Genomic DNA, 17,699 nt, shown 5'->3' with positions numbered 1-17,699 from the left:
CTCCTCAGGACCGTACCCTCCCAATCCACTAGGTACTGATGACCACGGCCCGAGGGCGCATGTCCAAAATCTTACGAACCCTGTAGATGGGTGCGCCCTCGACAAGGATGGGGGGGGAGGGACGGCGGGCGCGAAGAACGGGCTTAACACAGGAGACATGGAAGACCGGGTGAACGCGACGAAGATAGCGCGGGAGAAGAAGTCGCACTGCGACAGGATTAATGACCTGGGAAATACGGAACGGACCAATGAACCGCGGGGCCAACTTGCGAGAAGCTGTCTTAAGGGGAAGGTTCTGGTGGAGAGCCATACTCTCTGACCGCAACAATATCTAGGACTCTTGGTCCTACGCTATTAGCGGCCCTCACAGTCTGCGCCCTATTACGGCAAAGTGCCGACCTGACCCCCTTCCAGGTGCGCCGCAACGCTGGACAAAAGCCTGAGCGGAGGGACGCAGGACTCGGCGAGCTGAGATGAGAACAGCGGAGGCTGGTACCCGAGGCTACACTGAAAAGGGGATAGACCGGTAGCAGACGAGGGGAAGCGAGTTGTGGGCGTACTCTGCCCAGGGGAGCTGTTCTGACCAAGACGCAGGGTTACGAAAAGAAAGACTGCGTAAATGCGACCAACAGTCTGATTGGCCCGTTCGGCTTGACCGTTAGACTGGGGATGAAAGCCGGACGAGAGACTGACGGAAGCCCCAATCAAACGGCAAAACTCCCTCCAAAATTGAGACGTGAACTGCGGACCTCTGTCGGAAACGACGTCAGACGGAAGGCCATGAATTCGGAAAACATTCTCGATAATGATCTGAGCCGTCTCCTTAGCAGAAGGGAGCTTATCGAGAGGAATGAAATGAGCCGCCTTAGAGAATCTATCGACAACCGTAAGAATAACTGTCTTCCCCGCTGATGAAGGCAGTCCGGTGATAAAATCTAAAGCGATGTGAGACCACGGTCGAGAGGGAATGGGAAGCGGTCTGAGACGGCCGGCAGGAGGAGAGTTCCCAGATTTAGTCTGCGCGCAGACCCGAACAAGCGGCGACAAATCGACGCGCGTCACGTTCCCGAGTGGGCCACCAGAAACGCTGGCGAATGGAAGCGAGCGTACCCCGAACGCCGGGGTGGCCGGCTAACTTGGCAGAGTGGGCCCACTGAAGAACGGCCGGACGAGTAGGAACGGGAACGAACAGAAGGTTCCTAGGACAAGCTCGCGCGACGGAGTGTGAGCGAGTGCTTGCTTTACCTGCCTCTCAATTCCCCAGACAGTCAACCCGACAACACGCCCCTCAGGGAGAATCCCATCGGGTCGGTGGAGACCTCAGAAGAACTGAAGAGACGAGATAAAGCATCAGGTTTGGTGTTTTTTGAGCCCGGACGATAAGAAATAACAAACTCGAAACGAGCGAAAAACAGAGCCCAACGAGCCTGACGCGCATTAAGTCGTTTGGCTGAACGGATGTACTCAAGGTTCCTATGGTCAGTCCAAACGACAAAAGGAACGGTCGCCCCCTCCAACCACTGTCGCCATTCGCCTAGGGCTAAGCGGATGGCGAGCAGTTCGCGATTACCAACATCATAGTTACGTTCTGACGGCGATAAGCGATGAGAGAAAAACGCGCAAGGATGGACCTTGCCGTCAGAGAGAGCGCTGAGAAAGAATGGCTCCCACGCCCACCTCTGACGCGTCAACCTCAACAACAAACTGTCTAGAGATGTCAGGTGTAACAAGAATAGGTGCGGATGTAAAACGATTCTTAAGAAGATCAAAAGCTCCCTGGGCGGAAACGGACCACTTAAAGCACGTCTTAACAGAAGTAAGGGCTGTGAGAGGAGCTGCCACCTGACCGAAATTACGGATGAAACGACGGTAGAAATTAGCGAAGCCCAGAAAGCGCTGCAGCGCGACGCGTGACTTAGGAACGGGCCAATCAATGACAGCCTGGACCTTAGCGGGATCCATCTTAATGCCCTCAGCGGAAATAACGGAACCGAGAAAAGGGACAGAGGTGGCATGAAAAGTGCACTTCTCAGCCTTCACATAAAGACAGTTCTCCAAAAGGCGCTGGAGGACGCGTCGCACGTGCTGAACATGAATCGAGAGAGACGGTGAAAAAATCAGGATATCGTCCATGTAAACGAAAACAAAAATGTTCAGCATGTCTCTCAGGACGTCGTTAACTAGTGCCTGAAAGACAGCTGGAGCGTTAACGAGGCCGAAAGGAAGAACCCGGTATTCGAAGTGCCCTAACGGAGTGTTAAACGCCGTCTTCCACTCGTCCCCCTCCCTGATGCGCACGAGATGGTAGGCGTTACGAAGGTCCAATTTGGTGAAAAACCTGGCTCCCTGCAGGATCTCGAAGGCTGAAGACATAAGAGGAAGCGGATAACGATTCTTAACTGTTATGTCATTCAGCCCTCGATAATCCACGCATGGGCGCAGGGACCCGTCCTTCTTCTGAACAAAAAAATCCCGCTCCGGCGGGGGAGGAGGAGGAGACTATGGTACCGGCGTCGAGCGAAACCGACAAATAATCCTCGAGAGCCTTACGTTCGGGAGCCGACAGAGAATATAATCTACCCCGGGGGAGTAGTTCCCGGAAGGAGATCAATACTACAGTCATACGACCGGTGTGGAGGGAGAGAAGTGGCCTTGGAACGACTGAACACCGTGCGCAGATCGTGATACTCCTCCGGCACCCCTGTCAAATCGCCAGGCTCCTCCTGTGAAGAAGAGACAGAGGAAACAGGAGGGATAGCAGACATTAAACAGGTTACATGACAAGAAACATTCCAGGATAGGATAGTATTACTAGACCAATTAATAGAAGGGTTATGGCGCACTAGCCAGGGATGACCCAAAACAACAGGTGTAAAAGGTGAACGAAAAATTAAAAAAGAAATGGTTTCGCTATGATTACCAGAGACAGTGAGGGTTAAAGGCAGCGTCTCACGCTGAATCTTGGGGAGAGAACTACCATCTAAAGCGAACAAGGCCCTGGGCTCCCCTAACTGTCTGAGAGGAATATCATGTTCCCGAGCCCAGGTCTCGTCCATAAAACAGCCCTCCGCCCCAGAGTCTATCAAGGCACTGCAGGAAGCAGATGAACCGGGCCAGCGGAGATGGACCGGAAAGGTAGTGCGTGATCCAGAAGGAGAGGCCTGAGTAGTTGCGCTCACCAGTAGCCCTCCTCTTACTGATGAGCTCTGGCTTTTACTGGACATGAGGTGACAAAATGACCAGCGGAGCCGCAGTAGAGACAGAGGCGATTGGTGATTCTCCGTTCCCTCTCCTTGGCCGAGATGCGAATACCCCCAGCTGCATAGGCTCAGCATCCGAGCCGGCGGAGGAGGGTGGCAGTGAAGCGGCAGGTGGCAGTGATGTGGAGAGGGGAGCAACGGAGAACGTGAGCTCCTTTCCACGAGCTCGGCGACGAAGATCAAACCGTCGCTCTATGCGAATAGCGAGAGCTATTAAGGAGTCCAGACTGGAAGGAACCTCCCGGGAGAGGATCTCATCCTTAACCTCGACGTGGAGACCCTCCAGAAAACGAGCGAGCAAAGCCGGCTCGTTCCAGTCACTAGAGGCAGCGAGAGTGCGAAACTCAATAGAATAATCCGTTATGGATCTATTCCCCTGACATAGGGAAGACAGGGCCCTGGAAGCCTCCTCGCCAAAAACAGAACGGTCAAAAACCCGTATCATCTCCTCCTTAAAGTTCTGATACTGGTTAATACACTCAGCCCTCGCCTCCCAGACTGCCGTGCCCCACTCACGCGCCCGTCCGGTAAGGAGAGAAATGACGTAGGCGATGCGGACTGCGCTCCTGGAGTAGGTGTTGGGCTGGAGAGAGAACACCACATCACACTGAGTGAGGAATGAGCGGCACTCAGTGGGCTCCCCAGAGTAACACGGCGGGTTGTTGATCCTGGGCTCCGGAGACTCGGAAACCCTGGAAGTGGGCGGTGGATCGAGGTGGAGTTGGTGAACCTGTCTTGTGAGGTCGGAGACTTGGACGGCCAGGGTCTCAACGGCATGTTGAGCAGCAGACAATTCCTCCTCATGTCTGCCTAGCATCGCTCCCTGGATCTCGACGGCGGAGTGAAAAGGGTCCGGAGCCGCTGGGTCCATTCTTGGTCTGATTCTTCTGTTATGAACTTGAGTGAAGACCCAAAAGCGGTTTTAACAGAAAACAGAGTTCTTTAATGAAAATACAGGAATGGCATAAATCCTCTTCCAACGTTGTCAGGGGAACAAAAAGAACGTTAGTATAGTGCAGGATGCTTCAGCCAGGCAGACTCCGACAGGACAGGACAAGGTGGAAGCAAACGAGACGACAGCTTGCTTCTGGCATCAAAAAACACAAACAAGAATCAGACACTGAAAGTAGCAGGAACAGAGAAAGAAATAGAGACCTAATCAGAGGGGAAGAGAGAACAGGTGTGAAGAGTGAAAGAGCTAGTTAGGGCAGATGTAGAACAGCTGAGGAATGAGAGACAGAGAAGGTAACCTAAAAAGACCAGCAGAGAGAGAATCAAGAGAAAGGACAGGAACACCTGCACCTGCCTGTTACCACGCCACTTGGTTCTGTTGTGGTGGGTGATTCTGTAACGGCGTTCGTCTGTTGAAGGAGAAGCAGACCAAAATGCAGCGTGGTGGTTACTCATGTTCTTTAATGAAATTGAACGAGACATGAAATAACTTGACATACAAAACAACAAAGGGAATGTGTAAACCTATACAGCCTATCTGGTGACAACAAACACAGAGACAGGAACAATCACCCATGAAATACTCAAAGAATATGGCTGCCTAAATATGGTTCCCAATCAGAGACAACGATAATCACCTGACTCTGATTGAGAACCGCCTCAGGCGGCCATAGACTATGCTATACACCCCCAAGACAAAACACACCACAAAAACCGATGTCACACCCTGGCCTGACCAAATAAATGAAGACAAACATAATATATTTCGACCAGGGCGTGACAGTAACCGTCCAATAAATCTTTCACTCTCTTCTTTGACCAACAGGTGGCGCTAACATCTATGATACAATCACTCCATCAGACAATAATGACAGTGGTACTGTACGCTATGTTCAGTTTAGAATGAATACAGTGTAGAGTTGTTGTTGCAGTTGTTCTTCATATGTTTAATATTTCTAGCATACTAACAGTAAGTAGAGATATTAGTGTATTACCTGCATATTTCAGATGCTGGTGCTGCTACTGCTGGACCAAGTGAGGTCACGTACGCACAGATTCAACTCAAAAATTTGGACGAGAAAAGGGTAAGTAATTCTCGACTGTCACGTAAATTAATACAAAATGTAGCAGTGTTTTTTACTCATCAAATTTGATAAAACATACATATTCTCTCATCCTTCTCCTCCTCCTCTAAAATGCCAGCTGATCCAAAAGAAAATCCACTCTATTCTGAGGTCAAGACAGGGAAGACCACAGGTGAGACCCATTCTACAGGTTGGCAGTCGGTGAAATCTAAATGTGCGATTTTTGAGTTTCAAAGAAGATGCAAAATATGCAAAAAGCTAATTCTTTCATTTGTTGACTGGAATTGTCAATTATCAGCAGCAACTGACTTGATGTTGATGTGACCTATGCTGAGGTTGACCTTAAACAGAAAGCCAACGCCAAGAAGAAGAAAAGTACGACTGGACATCCCTCCTTTCATATTCCCCCTATCATAACCTCACACCTCTGACTCATATTGACGAGCAGTATAATATTCTGTGTCACACCCTGATCTGTTTCACCGGTCTTTGTGATTGTCTCCACACCCTCTAGGTGTCACCCATCTTTCCCATTATCCCTTGTGTATTTATACCTGTGTTCTCTGTTTGTCTGTTGCCAGTTCGTTTTGCTTCTACAAGCCTACCAGAGGATTTTACGCTGCTCCTGTCTCTCGATTGTTCCTTTCTGGATTACTGACCTCTGCCTACCCTGACCCTGAGCCTGCATGCCGTCCTGTTCCACACCTATATGGATTACTGACCTCTGCCTGCCCATGACCTGTCTTTTACCTGCCCCTGTTGGATTAATAAACTGTTGTTACTTCGACATTGTCTGCATCTGGGTCTTACCTGAAACGTGATAGTATGAACTGGCCATGACTGAGCCAGCAGACCCGGGGCCAACTGCTCAATGCCATCTCCTCCAAATGAGCCACCATCTGCACTCACAAGGAATTGCTTTGTGGCCTTATAGAAGGGGTCCAAACGTTGGCTGACATAGGGAGAGTTGATTTGATTTCGCTCGCATGTCCAGTGATTCCACCTTGCCTCCGAGTCATCCCGGAAGTCCCCGATGGTCCCATTGCCGATAGAACCCGAGGCTTCCCGACCTCCCCGGAGAGTCACCGAAAACGGCTGAGTCACCACTTTCGGAGCCTATGCAACTAGGCAGAGCTGGGCTTACTCCAGCGGAATGGCAATACAGGATCAACACTAAGAGTTGTCTGTATTCCTGGACTCTTGGTCATTTTGTTTCTTCTTGTACTTGAAAAAGACCAGGGTCACCGGTAGGAGCGAGTACTCTGGTGGGCCATATGGAGAACTTTTCTGCTTCCCTTGATCGAACCCCTTTTCAAGCCATTCTGCTGTGGGGAAACCAGTCTAAATCTTCCCGGGTCTCATTGACTGGGGTCGACGAGAGCTTTTTGGACACTACCCTGGCATCCAAGCTGAACATCCCCATTCAGCCCCTCTCCATTCCCATGGATGTTAGGGCACTGGATGTGAGCTCCATTGGCCGGGTCACTCATAATACCACTCCTTGTGTCAGGGAATCACACTGAAACTATTCCATTTCTGCTCATCAAGTCTCCTCAGATTCCCATGGTTTTGGGATTCTCCTGGCTCCAGCAACACAATCCCCTCATCAACTGGTCTACTGGTGCCATCATGGGCTGGATTCTGTGATGCCATGCCCATTGTCTGAAGTCAGCGCAACCTGCCCCGGGACATCTTCTTGGGGGCTCGGAAGGTGCCCCGGACCTCTCCGCCAATCCCGCGGAGTACCAGGATCATCAGGAGGTATTCAACAAGGCACGGGCCATTTCGCTCTCGCTGCACCGACCATATGACTGCGGGATTGACCTTCTCCTTAGCACCACTCCGCCCCTTTTGACAACTGTACTCGCTGTCGAGACCGGAGACCAAGGCTATGGAGACCTACATTGGGGACTCCCTATCTGCAGGTTTATCCATCCGTCTTCCTCTCCTGCTGGCACAGGGTTCTTCTTTGTGGAGAAGGACCCAATGACATAACGGTGAAGAACCACTCCTCAGCCTTCGAGCCGCTCCAGGGGGCCACCGTGTTTTCCTAGCTGGATCTACGGATGCCTACCACCAAATGTGGATACGGGAAGGGGATGAGTAGAAGACCACCTTCAACATGGCCAGTGGCCACTGTGAGTATTTGGTCATGCTATTTTGCCTCACCAACGCCCCTGCGTAATCTTTATGGAACAAAAAGAACATTTGTTGTGTAACTGGGAGTCTCGTGAGTGAAAACATTCAAAGATCATCAAAGGTAAACAATTTTTTGATTGCTTTTCTGATTTTCGTGACCTAGCTACATACTGCTTAGTGTACATAATGTTATGTTATGCTATCGATAATCTTACACAAACGCTTGGATTGCTTTCGCTGTAAAGCATAATTTCAAAATCTGAGATGACAGGTGGATTAACAAAAGGTTAAGCTGTGTTTTCCTATATTGCACTTGTGATTTCATGAATATGAATATGTATATATTCTTTAGTAATATTATTTGACTGTGGCGCTATGCTATTCAGCGGTTGCTGATGACAATTACTGGGATGGGTAGCGTCAACAAGTTAATCCTGTATTGACTCTCTGCTTGTTTGATGGTTCATGTGAGGGCATAGCGGGACTTCTTATAAGCGTCCGGATTCATCTCCTGCTCCTTGAAAGCGTCAGCTCTAGCCTTTAGCTCGATGCAGATGTTGCCTGTAATCCATGGCTTCTGGTTGGGATATGTACGTACCGTCACTGTGGGAACAACGTCATCGATGCACTTATTGATGAAGCCGATGACTGAGGTGGTGTATTCCTCAATGCCATTGGATGAATCCAGTCTGTGCTAGCAGAACAGTCCTGTAGTGTAGCATCTGCGTCATCTGTCCACTTCCGTATTGAGCGAGTCACTGGTACTTCCTGCTTTAGTTTTTGTTTGTAAGCAGGAATCAGGATGTAATAATTGTGGTCAGATTTACCAAATGAAGGGCGGGGGAGAGCTTTGTGTGGAGTAAAGGTTGTCTAGGATTTTTTGGTACAACTGATTCAAGTTTGCCTTCATTAAAGTCCCCGGCCACTAGGAGCGCCGCTTCTTGGAGAGCATTTTCTTCTCTGCTTATGGCCTTGAGTTGGTTAAAAAGTTAAATGACAAATGATAAATGTCTCACCTTTTGCGTCTTAGATCGACACAGCAGTATCAGGAGAATGGCCAGTAGAACACCAGCAACAACCAGGCCCACAACCACTCCTACTAGGACCGATGTAGAGGGTCCAGGAGTTACACCTGGAGAGAGAACAGCAAATCACAGTCAGACTCTGAGGTAGTTGTAGAAAATAAATAAAGTAACATTTCTACACAGACACGCACGCATAGCATAGTGAGCTCGCCAGTGACGCTGATGTGGAAAGATAAGCTGAGATATAAATTATGGGGCGGTCTTGTCCTTGTCCCCTCACACTGGTACTGACCAGCCTGGTCAGAGAGGGAGGTGGTGGTGGTTTTACTGGTCTGACTTGAAAGCCGTTCTTTATTTATTAACCAGCGGTACATCCAGTCTGTGTAGTCTGATAGTTCACACTGCAGCTTGACAGTGTCTCCAGGGTAGTGACTATCTTCACTGAGGCTGTAGGCAGAGCTGTGGAAACAGTTCATTGAAGACAAATGCAGTTAGTGCATCAATCAGTTAAAAGTATATTCTTAGTACCATACACCTGTCACCGTCAGTCTGACTGAATCACTAAACTCAGAATGCTTCTTCTGATCAATATGTGTATCAGCACTTGTAGTCACCACTGTCTGAAATCTTAACCTCACTGATCTCATATTCATGCTTCCTACTAAGGAAGTCTACACTATCCTTACTCCATGTGTATTTACAGTCAGTGACTTCTCCCCTACGTATGTTACAACTGAGAGTGACAGACTGAATATCTGGGAGGATTTGGGGTGCATGGTCAGAACAGCATTTGCCTGTCCTGCACAAAATAAAACCAGCATGAAACAATTGCTTTAACACCTGTTATTTTGAGACACTCAAAACACAAAATATGTCTATCCAAAAGCAGCTTTAAAAATCACAAAGATATATGATGAAGCATAAAGAGATGGAGGCTTGATCAAGTGTACAAATATCTACCATCATCATCTTCAGTGTCCAGAGTAGATGTGTGTAGTCAGCACTACAACAAAGATAGTAGAGATGAAATAAATAACAACATGCCATATTCATGTTTCTGATTACCTTGTATTTTATTTTAAAGGTGCAATCTGCAATTTCTACATCAATTTCTGCACTTTTAAATGAAAGTAGCAATTCAAGTATTTTACTGTCATAACCCAAAATTGACAGTTATTTTATGGCAATTATTATAAATAATGTAGATTAATGAATTTCCTTAGCCCCATCCCTCAGCCGTATACCACAACAAGTGACAGGGTGGTCATTTTGTTGTAGTTTGAGTTACGGACTGCAAGTTTAAATATCCACTGACTTCCCATGGTCTGCACAGAGAGTGTACAGAGACCAAAAACACAAAATCACCACTCATTAATCTATTAAATTTATATCACTGTAGCGAAGGAACCCTCAACCATTTACAATAATCACAACTTGATACTACAACACATCCAACAAATATAGCATTTTGTATTTATTGTGGTTGTCAGCACATTTTAGAAGCATTGAGTTAGCATCAATCTTTAGTTCATGGGTAATGACCTGGTTAAATGCACACCAACACACTAACCAGGTCTGCAGGCCCAGACGGCATCCCCAGCCGCGCCCTCAGAGCATGCGCAGACCAGCTGGCTGGTGTGTTTACGGACATATTCAATCAATCCCTATACCAGTCTGCTGTTCCCACATGCTTCAAGAGGGCCACCATCGTTCCTGTTCCCAAGAAAGCTAAGGTAACTGAGCTAAACAACTACCGCCCCGTAGCACTCACTTCCGTCATCATGAAATGCTTTGAGAGACTAGTCAAGGACCATATCACCTCCACCCTACCTGACACCCTAGACCCACTCCAATTTGCTTACCGCTCAAATAGGTCCACAGACGATGCAATCTCAACCACACTGCACACTGCCCTAACCCATCTGGACAAGAGGAATACCTATGTGAGAATGCTGTTCATCGACTACAGCTCGGCATTCAATACCATAGTACCCTCCAAGCTCGTCATCAAGCTCGAGACCCTGGGTCTCGACCCTGCCCTGTGCAACTGGGTCCTGGACTTCCTGACGGGCCGCCCCCAGGTGGTGAGGGTAGGTAACAACATCTCCTCCCCGCTGATCCTCAACACTGGGGCCCCACAAGGGTGCGTTCTGAGCCCTCTCCTGTACTCCCTGTTCACCCACGACTGCGTGGCCACGCACGCCTCCAACTCAATCATCAAGTTTGCGGACGACACAACAGTGGTAGGCTTGATTACCAACAACGACGAGACGGCCTACAGGGAGGAGGTGAGGGCCCTCGGAGTGTGGTGTCAGGGAAATAACCTCACACTCAACGTCAACAAAACTAAGGAGATGATTGTGGACTTCAGGAAACAGCAGAGGGAACACCCCCTATCCACATCGATGGAACAGTAGTGGAGTGAGTAGCAAGTTTTAAGTTCCTCGGCATACACATCACAGACAAACTGAATTGGTCCACTCACACAGACAGCATCGTGAAGTAGGCGCAGCAGCGCCTCTTCAACCTCAGGAGGCTGAAGAAATTCGGCTTGTCACCAAAAGCACTCACAAACTTCTACAGATGCACAATCGAGAGCATCCTGGCGGGCTGTATCACCGCCTGGTACGGCAACTGCTCCGCCCTCAACCGTAAGGCTCTCCAGAGGGTAGTGAGGTCTGCACAACGCATCACCGGGGGCAAACTACCTGCCCTCCAGGACACCTACACCACCCGATGTTACAGGAAGGCCATAAAGATCATCAAGGACATCTACCACCCGAGCCACTGCCTGTTCACCCCGCTATCATCCAGAAGGCGAGGTCAGTACAGGTGCATCAAAGCTGGGACCGAGAGACTGAAAAACAGCTTCTATCTCAAGGCCATCAGACTGTTAAACAGCCACCACTAACATTGAGTGGCTGCTGCCAACACACTGACTCAACTCCAGCCACTTTAATAATGGGAATTGATGGGAAATGATGTAAAATATATCACGAGCCACATTAACTATGCCACTTTGTTTACATACTCACCTCATATGTATATACTGTACTCGATACCATCTACTGTATCTTGCCGATGCTGCTCTGTACCATCACTCATTCATATATCTTTATGTACATATTCTTTATCCCGTTACACTTGTGTGTATAAGACAGTAGTTTTGGAAGTGTTAGTAAGATTGCTTGTTGGTTATTACTGCATTGTCGGAACTAGAAGCACAAGCATTTCGCTACACTCGCATTAACATCTGCTAACCATGTGTATATTGTCCTTCTCGCGAGATAAATATAAATAATAAGTTTTTTTCATGCCAGATAGACATCATTTACGTTGTAATACTAGCCAGATTAATAAGAATAAATTATATGTTCCTTGGAGAACACAGAATGATCAAGCTATTGAGTAACAGAAGATCAGAGACCATTGACAGCCATTTTACCAGTAGGTATAGTTACTTGTCATCTTTCATGTTCAACAACACACCAATCACATGTGACAACAGGAAACACAGCAGGTCAAAAGCAAGCTTACTGTAAGGCCAGGAAGGTCTTCCATATCACTAGAAACAGAAAGACAGCATCCCTGGGTGGGCTCAAATCACCAACTTTTAAACTAACAGTCGAACGCGCCAACACATTGCACCACTCAGCAGGAAATTTAACAGGAATCTCATTGTCACATCGACATCATGGAGCACAACAAACAGATAACTGTCGTCCCTGGGTGGGCTCGAACCACAACCTTTAGATTAACAGTCTAACGCCAATTGCGCCACAGAGACTTGTGGTGTATTAAACCCTGACGCTTGATCGCTGGCCATTTTAGCTCTCATCCAACTGAACATGGAGTTTACGAAACAACAACACTTTGTTCCAATGGTTGTGTTAACGTGCATCGAAAGTGCAGCAACATTTTCAAGGAAGTAGCCCTGTAGTTTTCTAATGTTTGTTAGCTTTTTGAATGGCCTTAAAAGGGCAAAGATGTAGCGCAATGTTCGTCAGCAACATTATATTGATAGGCATCTGGCGGGAGTAAATTCAGCCACAATCACAAATATATTCTGATAAATCTATATTTTAAACAACTGCATTTTCACAAATGTAATATATAATCGCCAGCCCATTCAAAAATAATTAGGGGACTAACTCCGGAAGAATGATGAAGTGGCTTCACTTTCATGGCGCATAGGCGTGCATATACACACAAACACACTGGACCAACATTGTCTTCTCGCGAGATAAATATAAATAATAAGTTTTTTTCATGCAGATAGACATCATTTACGTTGTAATACTAGCCAGATTAATAAGAATAAATTATATGTTCCTTGGAGAACACAGAATGATCAAGCTATTGAGTAACAGAAGATCAGAGACCATTGACAGCCATTTTACCAGTAGGTATAGTTACTTGTCATCTTTCATGTTCAACAACACACCAATCACATGTGACAACAGGAAACACAGCAGGTCAAAAGCAGTAAGGCCAGGAAGGTCTTCCATATCACTAGAAACAGAAAGACAGCATCCCTGGGTGGGCTCAAATCACCAACTTTTAAACTAACAGTCGAACGCGCCAACACATTGCACCACTCAGCAAGGAAATTTAACAGGAATCTCATAACGTCACATCGACATCATGGAGCACAACAAACAGATAACTGTCGTCCCTGGGTGGGCTCGAACCACCAACCTTTAGATTAACAGTCTAACGCGCTAACCAATTGCGCCACAGAGACTTGTGGTGTATTAAACCCTGACGCTTGATCGCTGGCCATTTTAGCTCTCATCCAACTGAACATGGAGTTTACGAAACAACAACACTTTGTTCCAATGGTTGTGTTAACGTGCATCGAAAGTGCAGCAACATTTTCAAGGAAGTAGCCCTGTAGTTTTCTAATGTTTGTTAGCTTTTTGAATGGCCTTAAAAGGGCAAAGATGTAGCGCAATGTTCGTCAGCGCAACATTATATTGATAGGCATCTGGCAGGAGTAAATTCAGCCACAATCACAAATATATTCTGATAAATCTATATTTTAAACAACTGCATTTTCACAAATGTAATATATAATCGCCAAGCCCATTCAAAAATAATTAGGGGACTAACTCCGGAAGAATGATGAAGTGGCTAGTCACTTTCATGGCGCATAGGCGTGCATATACACACAAACACACTGGACCAACATTGTCCTTCTCGCGAGATAAATATAAATAATAAGTTTTTTCATGCCAGATAGACATCATTTACGTTGTAATACTAGCCAGATTAATAAGAATAAATTATATGTTCCTTGGAGAACACAGAATGATCAAGCTATTGAGTAACAGAAGATCAGAGACCATTGACAGCCATTTTACCAGTAGGTATAGTTACTTGTCATCTTTCATGTTCAACAACACACCAATCACATGTGACAACAGGAAACACAGCAGGTCAAAAGCAAGCTTACTGTAAGGCCAGGAAGGTCTTCCATATCACTAGAAACAGAAAGACAGCATCCCTGGGTGGGCTCAAATCACCAACTTTTAAACTAACAGTCGAACGCGCCAACACATTGCACCACTCAGCAAGGAAATTTAACAGGAATCTCATAACGTCACATCGACATCATGGAGCACAACAAACAGATAACTGTCGTCCCTGGGTGGGCTCGAACCACCAACCTTTAGATTAACAGTCTAACGCGCTAACCAATTGCGCCACAGAGACTTGTGGTGTATTAAACCCTGACGCTTGATCGCTGGCCATTTTAGCTCTCATCCAACTGAACATGGAGTTTACGAAACAACAACACTTTGTTCCAATGGTTGTGTTAACGTGCATCGAAAGTGCAGCAACATTTTCAAGGAAGTAGCCCTGTAGTTTTCTAATGTTTGTTAGCTTTTTGAATGGCCTTAAAAGGGCAAAGATGTAGCGCAATGTTCGTCAGCGCAACATTATATTGATAGGCATCTGGCAGGAGTAAATTCAGCCACAATCACAAATATATTCTGATAAATCTATATTTTAAACAACTGCATTTTCACAAATGTAATATATAATCGCCAAGCCCATTCAAAAATAATTAGGGGACTAACTCCGGAAGAATGATGAAGTGGCTAGTCACTTTCATGGCGCATAGGCGTGCATATACACACAAACACACTGGACCAACATTGTCCTTCTCGCGAGATAAATATAAATAATAAGTTTTTTTCATGCCAGATAGACATCATTTACGTTGTAATACTAGCCAGATTAATAAGAATAAATTATATGTTCCTTGGAGAACACAGAATGATCAAGCTATTGAGTAAAACAGAAGATCAGAGACCATTGACAGCCATTTTACCAGTAGGTATAGTTACTTGTCATCTTTCATGTTCAACAACACACCAATCACATGTGACAACAGGAAACACAGCAGGTCAAAAGCAAGCTTACTGTAAGGCCAGGAAGGTCTTCCATATCACTAGAAACAGAAAGACAGCATCCCTGGGTGGGCTCAAATCACCAACTTTTAAACTAACAGTCGAACGCGCCAACACATTGCACCACTCAGCAAGGAAATTTAACAGGAATCTCATAACGTCACATCGACATCATGGAGCACAACAAACAGATAACTGTCCCTGGGTGGGCTCGAACCACCAACCTTTAGATTAACAGTCTAACGCGCTAACCAATTGCGCCACAGAGACTTGTGGTGTATTAAACCCTGACGCTTGATCGCTGGCCATTTTAGCTCTCATCCAACTGAACATGGAGTTTACGAAACAACAACACTTTGTTCCAATGGTTGTGTTAACGTGCATCGAAAGTGCAGCAACATTTTCAAGGAAGTAGCCCTGTAGTTTTCTAATGTTTGTTAGCTTTTTGAATGGCCTTAAAAGGGCAAAGATGTAGCGCAATGTTCGTCAGCGCAACATTATATTGATAGGCATCTGGCAGGAGTAAATTCAGCCACAATCACAAATATATTCTGATAAATCTATATTTTAAACAACTGCATTTTCACAAATGTAATATATAATCGCCAAGCCCATTCAAAAATAATTAGGGGACTAACTCCGGAAGAATGATGAAGTGGCTAGTCACTTTCATGGCGCATAGGCGTGCATATACACAACACACTGGACCAACATTGTCCTTCTCGCGAGATAAATATAAATAATAAGTTTTTTTCATGCCAGATAGACATCATTTACGTTGTAATACTAGCCAGATTAATAAGAATAAATTATATGTTCCTTGGAGAACACAGAATGATCAAGCTATTGAGTAACAGAAGATCAGAGACCATTGACAGCCATTTTACCAGTAGGTATAGTTACTTGTCATCTTTCATGTTCAACAACACACCAATCACATGTGACAACAGGAAACACAGCAGGTCAAAAGCAAGCTTACTGTAAGGCCAGGAAGGTCTTCCATATCACTAGAAACAGAAAGACAGCATCCCTGGGTGGGCTCAAATCACCAACTTTTAAACTAACAGTCGAACGCGCCAACACATTGCACCACAGAGACTTGTGGTTATACTGACAAGCAGGAAAAGTCTCATGGAAGCTCAGTCAAAGCAAACAAACATTGCATCCACTCAGCAAGGAAATTTAACAGGAATCTCATAACGTCACATCGACATCATGGAGCACAACAAACAGATAACTGTCGTCCCTGGGTGGGCTCGAACCACCAACCTTTAGATTAACAGTCTAACGCGCTAACCAATTGCGCCACAGAGACTTGTGGTGTATTAAACCCTGACGCTTGATCGCTGGCCATTTTAGCTCTCATCCAACTGAACATGGAGTTTACGAAACAACAACACTTTGTTCCAATGGTTGTGTTAACGTGCATCGAAAGTGCAGCAACATTTTCAAGGAAGTAGCCCTGTAGTTTTCTAATGTTTGTTAGCTTTTTGAATGGCCTTAAAAGGGCAAAGATGTAGCGCAATGTTCGTCAGCGCAACATTATATTGATAGGCATCTGGCGGGAGTAAATTCAGCCACAATCACAAATATATTCTGATAAATCTATATTTTAAACAACTGCATTTTCACAAATGTAATATATAATCGCCAAGCCCATTCAAAAATAATTAGGGGACTAACTCCGGAAGAATGATGAAGTGGCTAGTCACTTTCATGGCGCATAGGCGTGCATATACACACAAACACACTGGACCAACATTGTCCTTCTCGCGAGATAAATATAAATAATAAGTTTTTTTCATGCCAGATAGACATCATTTACGTTGTAATACTAGCCAGATTAATAAGAATAAATTATATGTTCCTTGGAGAACACAGAATGATCAAGCTATTGAGTAACAGAAGATCAGAGACCATTGACAGCCATTTTACCAGTAGGTATAGTTACTTGTCATCTTTCATGTTCAACAACACACCAATCACATGTGACAACAGGAAACACAGCAGGTCAAAAGCAAGCTTACTGTAAGGCCAGGAAGGTCTTCCATATCACTAGAAACAGAAAGACAGCATCCCTGGGTGGGCTCAAATCACCAACTTTTAAACTAACAGTCGAACGCGCCAACACATTGCACCACTCAGCAAGGAAATTTAACAGGAATCTCATAACGTCACATCGACATCATGGAGCACAACAAACAGATAACTGTCGTCCCTGGGTGGGCTCGAACCACCAACCTTTAGATTAACAGTCTAACGCGCTAACCAATTGCGCCACAGAGACTTGTGGTGTATTAAACCCTGACGCTTGATCGCTGGCCATTTTAGCTCTCATCCAACTGAACATGGAGTTTACGAAACAACAACACTTTGTTCCAATGGTTGTGTTAACGTGCATCGAAAGTGCAGCAACATTTTCAAGGAAGTAGCCCTGTAGTTTTCTAATGTTTGTTAGCTTTTTGAATGGCCTTAAAAGGGCAAAGATGTAGCGCAATGTTCGTCAGCGCAACATTATATTGATAGGCATCTGGCGGGAGTAAATTCAGCCACAATCACAAATATATTCTGATAAATCTATATTTTAAACAACTGCATTTTCACAAATGTAATATATAATCGCCAAGCCCATTCAAAAATAATTAGGGGACTAACTCCGGAAGAATGATGAAGTGGCTAGTCACTTTCATGGCGCATAGGCGTGCATATACACACAAACACACTGGACCAACATTGTCCTTCTCGCGAGATAAATATAAATAATAAGTTTTTTTCATGCCAGATAGACATCATTTACGTTGTAATACTAGCCAGATTAATAAG

At 45.7% G+C, this 17,699-nt stretch overlaps 5 non-coding genes across 5 annotated transcripts; all 5 read right to left on the bottom strand.

The window, feature by feature from the left end:
- Positions 1 to 13,130: 13,130 nt before the first annotated feature.
- Positions 13,131 to 13,204, bottom strand: trnan-guu (transfer RNA asparagine (anticodon GUU)). The gene has a single exon. It is a non-coding gene; the product is annotated as a tRNA-Asn (tRNA).
- Positions 13,205 to 14,101: 897 nt separating this feature from the next.
- trnan-guu (transfer RNA asparagine (anticodon GUU)) lies at positions 14,102 to 14,175 on the bottom strand. Its single transcript has one exon. It is a non-coding gene; the product is annotated as a tRNA-Asn (tRNA).
- An 897-nt stretch (positions 14,176 to 15,072) lies between these two features.
- Positions 15,073 to 15,146, bottom strand: trnan-guu (transfer RNA asparagine (anticodon GUU)). The gene has a single exon. It is a non-coding gene; the product is annotated as a tRNA-Asn (tRNA).
- Positions 15,147 to 16,117: 971 nt separating this feature from the next.
- On the bottom strand, positions 16,118 to 16,191 carry trnan-guu (transfer RNA asparagine (anticodon GUU)). Its single transcript has one exon. It is a non-coding gene; the product is annotated as a tRNA-Asn (tRNA).
- An 898-nt stretch (positions 16,192 to 17,089) lies between these two features.
- Positions 17,090 to 17,163, bottom strand: trnan-guu (transfer RNA asparagine (anticodon GUU)). The gene has a single exon. It is a non-coding gene; the product is annotated as a tRNA-Asn (tRNA).
- Between the last annotated feature and the right edge of the window lie 536 nt (positions 17,164 to 17,699).

Source organism: Oncorhynchus masou, unplaced genomic scaffold, assembly GCF_036934945.1.
Source record: "Oncorhynchus masou masou isolate Uvic2021 unplaced genomic scaffold, UVic_Omas_1.1 unplaced_scaffold_3239, whole genome shotgun sequence".
NCBI lineage: Eukaryota > Metazoa > Chordata > Actinopteri > Salmoniformes > Salmonidae > Oncorhynchus > Oncorhynchus masou.
The sequence above is the reverse complement of the archived record's forward strand: the minus strand, read 5'-3'. Positions and strand labels throughout refer to the sequence as shown.